Source organism: Ascaphus truei, chromosome 6 (genome assembly GCF_040206685.1).
Source record: "Ascaphus truei isolate aAscTru1 chromosome 6, aAscTru1.hap1, whole genome shotgun sequence".
Lineage (NCBI taxonomy): Eukaryota > Metazoa > Chordata > Amphibia > Anura > Ascaphidae > Ascaphus > Ascaphus truei.
Window position 1 is genome coordinate 66,976,336 of NC_134488.1, and position 6,408 is coordinate 66,982,743.

Below are 6,408 nucleotides of genomic sequence, written 5' to 3' on the forward strand. Positions count from 1 at the left end.
GTGTTCTGGCTTTTAAACACCTGAAATTGACACAGTAGCACAGTACTGTACACATTACAACTCATTCATTTCGTTGAACCCAAAGAAACAGAATCCATGAAATTCAAACAAAGCAACCGCGATAAACACGGGTACCTGGTGTGATTGGCGGCGGTACTGCCGCGTGGAATACAGAAGCGCACACTAAAACGGCTCCGTGATTTGTTCGAATAACAGCCGCTGCATCTGTAGTAGTTAAGTATACTGTGGGCCATTAGGGTTTGCCATTGATATTATAGAATAACAAAACAAGATAACAATGAAGCAAGATAATAAAATAAACTGTTTTATATATATGTGTATATATATGTATATATATGTAATTCCATATAGTCACGTGTGGAGTTATGGAAGTTTACACCCTGTGGATCATATTGCTCTCTATATATACGCAGCCCGGCTAAACCATACACAGATTTATCTGGTGCAGAGCGATAGTTACAGTGACAGAATCACGTTTTGGGAAAGCCCTGGGTCAGGTGAAGCTGTCACTGTAACCATCACGCTGCGTCACGTTGATCCACGTATGAGTGAGCCAAGCTGCGTATAGTGGAATCCCAGAACTTGCTGCTTTTCTTCGATGTTATGTCACCCACGGAGCTGCATCGTTACGCTGTATAATAATCACCTCTTGTTATTGGCCACTGTAGATCTGGCTGGTACCTGGGATGGACACGCACCCCCTGACGCAACGTCGGATTGCAGGACTGTGAGTGCATCGCCTCAACGTATTTGGGTCTTTTTATGGGGTCTCAATCTGTTTACATTTCACTTCAATTCCCTCGCTGCCCAAGGGGCCAGCAATGCATTGCAGAGCGATAGACTAAGATGCAGGGGTCTCCATGTGTCTGTTTAAGGCTGCGGCCATGGTGCGGGCGACCGTGCGCGGCACGAACAAAACCATTATGTGAAGCAGTCCGGCCAAACTGCGCGCAAGGTGCGGCGGGCACGGAAGCACGATGGCGCGGCAGGATTTGGAGGAGACAAATCCATTTGATTTTTTTCGCGCGACGGCCACATCACGTGAGCGTTTCGACCAATGAGGGCGAACCAGCCTCGTGACGTCACGGCCACGCCTCCACATCGCATGCGTCATCTGAGTCCACAGATCGCTCCGGCGACAGGCGCGCGCGTGTATTATGTCCGCAGCCTAAGCTGTATTCCACTCGGGCTCTCAGAGGAAAGTGGGTCAATGGTTGCGAAGCACTGCAGGCAGTGCCGTCTTAACACATGGGCACGCTGGGCAGTTGCCCGGGGGCCCCACGAGCATAGGGGCCCCCTGCTAATCTCTGCACAGACCAGAATTTAACACTCATTTTCCGATCACCCGCCTCAACATTCAAATCTCCCGCTAACTCGGTAGAAGGAGACAAATTACGACTTGTAGCGGAGAGTTGGCAGGGCCCAGTGCACGGCTTTGCCCGGGGGCCTATAATGCGGTTAGGACGGCCCTGGCTGCAGGGTCTGCCAGGAAAGGGGTTAATGGTGCCAAGCTCTGCAGGTCTCTGGCAGGATACTCTGGAGGTACATGTCTGCATGATACATTTATGTCCTTTTGACTACAAATCCCAGAATCCTTTCAGAGAGCAGTAGGGGAAGCAGGGCAGTGCCAGGCGAGTGAGCTGATGTGAGGCCGATGTGACTCCGCTCTCTCCTGGGTTAGGCCCAGCTCAGGAATACCGGCAGTGTCCATAGGAGGGCGCCCTCTATCAGCGATGGCCCTGTTTGCTTTGGCACAGCACCCTGCCACTCCCTGACGGTTGGACTCTGCCTGGTACCTGTACCAGGGGGGTTACAGGAGGTGACATCCACCTAGAACTGGTTCTGCTGGGTTTAGCTGCACCTACCTGCTTCCTGTGCTCATCTCACAGGGGGGCAGTGCCATGAAAGCAAAACAGAAACTACCCCCCTCCATACACACCACCTGAGCCACACACGTCACCGCAAGAGACAGCAATGTCCAGTTATTTTCTGAATATACCGGTATATATTTTATTAGAATCATTAATACGATCATTATCATTTATTTTTGCAAGATTATCTGTTAACCCCTTCACTGCTGCAATGCCTTGTTGGGACCGTCGAGCACTGTAGAGGTTAATGTATACATTATTATTATTAATGTTGTTTATTGATAACATACTGACATTCTCCGCAGTGCAGTACAATGGGTGTATGAAAGATATTAACAGCACCAACAAAAGTGTGCGTGTGTTTTGTGCCTAGTAGCTTACAAACCTACAGTTGTACTCCCATCACATTGCAGTGAGTCACAGGGAGATAAAGTGATTTCCGCAAGATCACAAGTTGTATACTCAGAATTAACTCCTTAACCACTACACTGTACCCACCCGCAGTATTATCTGTACTGTGCAGTGTGCCCCGGAAATGCAGCATAAGGTGCATTTATATTATCAATGCACAGTAACCCCAAAGTCTGTTGGGATGTCTCCGTCTCCCTCCCCCAAAGTCTGCCTGCTCTAGCTCCTGTGTTTGGAAGTGCCCGGCTGGGGTTTGCCCCTGCTATGGTTTCACTCTGCGGTCGGCCCTTGGGCACATTTGGCTGATTCTTCTGACTTACAGAACCGGTTTTGGGAGTTGTGGGGACCTGGCACAGGTGTGGGGAATGACCTGTAACTTACAGTCTCATAGTGTTACTCTGAGCATGCAAATACCAACCTGTGCTACAGCAAGTCAAGGTTAACACCTCACTGCTCTGCCTGTTGTTGCTCTGCCTGTTGTTCCTCTGCCTGTTGTTGCTCTGCCTGTTATTGCTCTGCCTGTGGCACAGACACACACTACTCCCCATTTGATACATCTTACACTTTCATATACGGCCAGGTCCATAGTGCCTTCGCCCGTGCGGAGGGGTGCGCGGCCGTGAAGCGGGTGCATTTTTCGGCCATGGTAGACGCGCCGCCTCATTGGGCGAACCGCTCACGTGACCTGTCTGTCGCCCCGAGAAATCAGTTTTAACTGATTTCTCGCGCAATGCGCGTCCCCTCCCGCTTCCGCACATTAGAAAAAAGAGAGATACGGAGTGAGAGGAGGGGGGAGAAGCAGAGTGACAGTATGAGGAAGGAGGAGAGAGACGGGGGGAGGGGGGGGGGGGTAGCAGAGCAGTGTGCTGCCAGTTGTTATCTCCTCGGATATTTAGAAGATTTCTATGCTTCTCATTAAACATTCACAAGATCACATCACGAGAACTGAGTTTGCAGACATCAAAGGGCACTGCAGGAGAAGCTCACACTGACACAGGGCACTGCCAGGAGAAGCTCACACTGGCACAGGACACTGCAGGAGAAGCTCACACTGACACAGGGCACTGCCAGGAGAAGCTCACACTGACACAGGGCACTGCCAGGAGAAGCTCACACTGGCACAGGGCACTGCAGGAGAAGCTCACACTGACACAGGGCACTGCCAAAAGAAGCTCACACTGGCACAGGACACTGCAGGAGAAGCTCACACTGACACAGGGCACTGCCAGGAGAAGCTCACACTGGCACATGACACTGCAGGAGAAGCTCACACTGACACATGGCACTGCCAGGAGAAGCTCACACTGGCACAGGGCACTGCAGGAGAAGCTCACACTGACACAGGGCACTGCCAGGAGAAGCTCACACTGGCACAGGACACTGCAGGAGAAGCTCACACTGACACAGGGCACTGCCAGGAGAAGCTCACACTGACACAGGGCACTGCCAGGAGAAGCTCACACTGGCACAGGGCACTGCAGGAGAAGCTCACACTGACACAGGGCGCTGCCAGGAGAAGCTCACACTGGCACAGGGCACTGCAGGGGAAGCTCACACTGACACAGGGCACTGCCAGGAGAAGCTCACACTGACACAGGGCACTGCCAGGAGAAGCTCACACTGTCACAGGGCACTGCCAGGAGAAGCTCACACTGACACAGGGCACTGCCAGGAGAAGCTCACACTGACACAGGGCACTGCCAGGAGAAGCTCACACTGGCACATGGCACTGCCAGGAGAAGCTCACACTGGCACAGGGCACTGCCAGGAGAAGCTCACACTGGCACAGGGCACTGCCAGGAGAAGCTCACACTGGCACATGGCACTGCCAGGAGAAGCTCACACTGGCACAGGGCACTGCCAGGAGAAGCTCACACTGGCACAGGGCACTGCCAGGAGAAGCTCACACTGGCACAGGGCACTGCCAGGAGAAGCTCACACTGTCACAGGGCACTGCCAGGAGAAGCTCACACTGTCACAGGGCACTGCCAGGAGAAGCTCACACTGTCACAGGGCACTGCAGGAGAAGCTCACACTGGCACATGGCACTGCCAGGAGAAGCTCACACTGTCACAGGGCACTGCAGGAGAAGCTCACACTGTCACAGGGCACTGCAGGAGAAGCTCACACTGGCACATGGCACTGCCAGGAGAAGCTCACACTGGCACAGGGCACTGCAGGAGAAGCTCACACTGGCACAGGGCACTGCCAGGAGAAGCTCACACTGTCACAGGGCACTGCAGGAGAAGCTCACACTGTCACAGGGCACTGCCAGGAGAAGCTCACACTGACACAGGGCACTGCCAGGAGAAGCTCACACTGGCACAGGGCACTGCAGGAGAAGCGCACACTGACACAGGGCACTGCCAGGAGAAGCTCCCACTGGCACAGGGCACTGCAGGAGAACCTCACACTGTCACAGGGCACTGCCAGGAGAAGCTCACACTGTCACAGGGCACTGCCAGGAGAAGCTCACACTGGCACAGGGCACTGCAGGAGAAGCTCACACTGTCACAGGGCACTGCCAGGAGAAGCTCACACTGGCACAGGGCACTGCAGGAGAAGCTCACACTGTCACAGGGCACTGCCAGGAGAAGCTCACACTGTCACAGGGCACTGCCAGGAGAAGCTCACACTGGCACAGGGCACTGCCAGGAGAAGCTCACACTGTCACAGGGCACTGCCAGGAGAAGCTCACACTGTCACAGGGCACTGCCAGGAGAAGCTCACACTGGCACAGGGCACTGCCAGGAGAAGCTCACACTGTCACAGGGCACTGCCAGGAGAAGCTCACACTGTCACAGGGCACTGCCAGGAGAAGCTCACACTGTCACAGGGCACTGCAGGAGAAGCTCACACTGGCACATGGCACTGCCAGGAGAAGCTCACACTGTCACAGGGCACTGCAGGAGAAGCTCACACTGGCACATGGCACTGCCAGGAGAAGCTCACACTGACACAGGGCACTGCCAGGAGAAGCTCACACTGGCACAGGGCACTGCCAGGAGAAGCTCACACTGGCACAGGGCACTGCCAGGAGAAGCTCACACTGTCACAGGGCACTGCCAGGAGAAGCACACACTGGCACAGGGCACTGCCAGGAGAAGCTCACACTGTCACAGGGCACTGCAGGAGAAGCTCACACTGGCACAGGGCACTGCCAGGAGAAGCTCACACTGGCACATGGCACTGCCAGGAGAAGCTCACACTGTCACAGGGCACTGCCAGGAGAAGCTCACACTGGCACAGGGCACTGCCAGGAGAAGCTCACACTGTCACAGGGCACTGCCAGGAGAAGCTCACGCTGGCACAGGGCACTGCGAGGAGAAGCTCACACTGTCACAGGGCACTGCCAGGAGAAGCTCACGCTGTCACAGGGCACTGCCAGGAGAAGCTCACACTGACACAGGGCACTGCCAGGAGAAGCTCACACTCACAGGGCACTGCCAGGAGAAGCTCACACTCACAGGGCACTGCCAGGAGAAGCTCACACTCACAGGGCACTGCCAGGAGAAGCTCACACTGGCAAAGGGCACTGCCAGGAGAAGCTCACACTGGGACAGGGCACTGCCAGGAGAAGCTCACACTGTCACAGGGCACTGCCAGGAGAAGCTCACATTCACAGGGCACTGCCAGGAGAAGCTCACACTGGCACAGGGCACTGCCAGGAGAAGGTCACACTGGCACAGGGCACTTCAGGAGAAGCTCACACTGGCACAGGGCACTGCCAGGAGAAGCTCACACTGGCACAGGGCACTGCTGGTGGAGGTCACACTGGCACAGGGCACTGCCAGGAGAAGCTCACACTGGCACAGGGCCCTGCCAGGAGAAGCTCACACTGTCACAGGGCACTGCCAGGAGAAGCTCACACTGGCACATGGCACTGCCAGGAGAAGCTCACACTGACACAGGGCACAGCCAGGAGAAGCTCACGCTGACACAGGGCACTGCCAGGAGAAGCTCACACTGACACAGGGCACTGCCAGGAGAAGCTCACACTGACACAGGGCACTGCCAGGAGAAGCTCACACTGACACAGGGCACTGCCAGGAGAAGCTCAAACTGTCACAGGGCACTGCCAGGAGAAGCTCACACTGACACAGGGCAC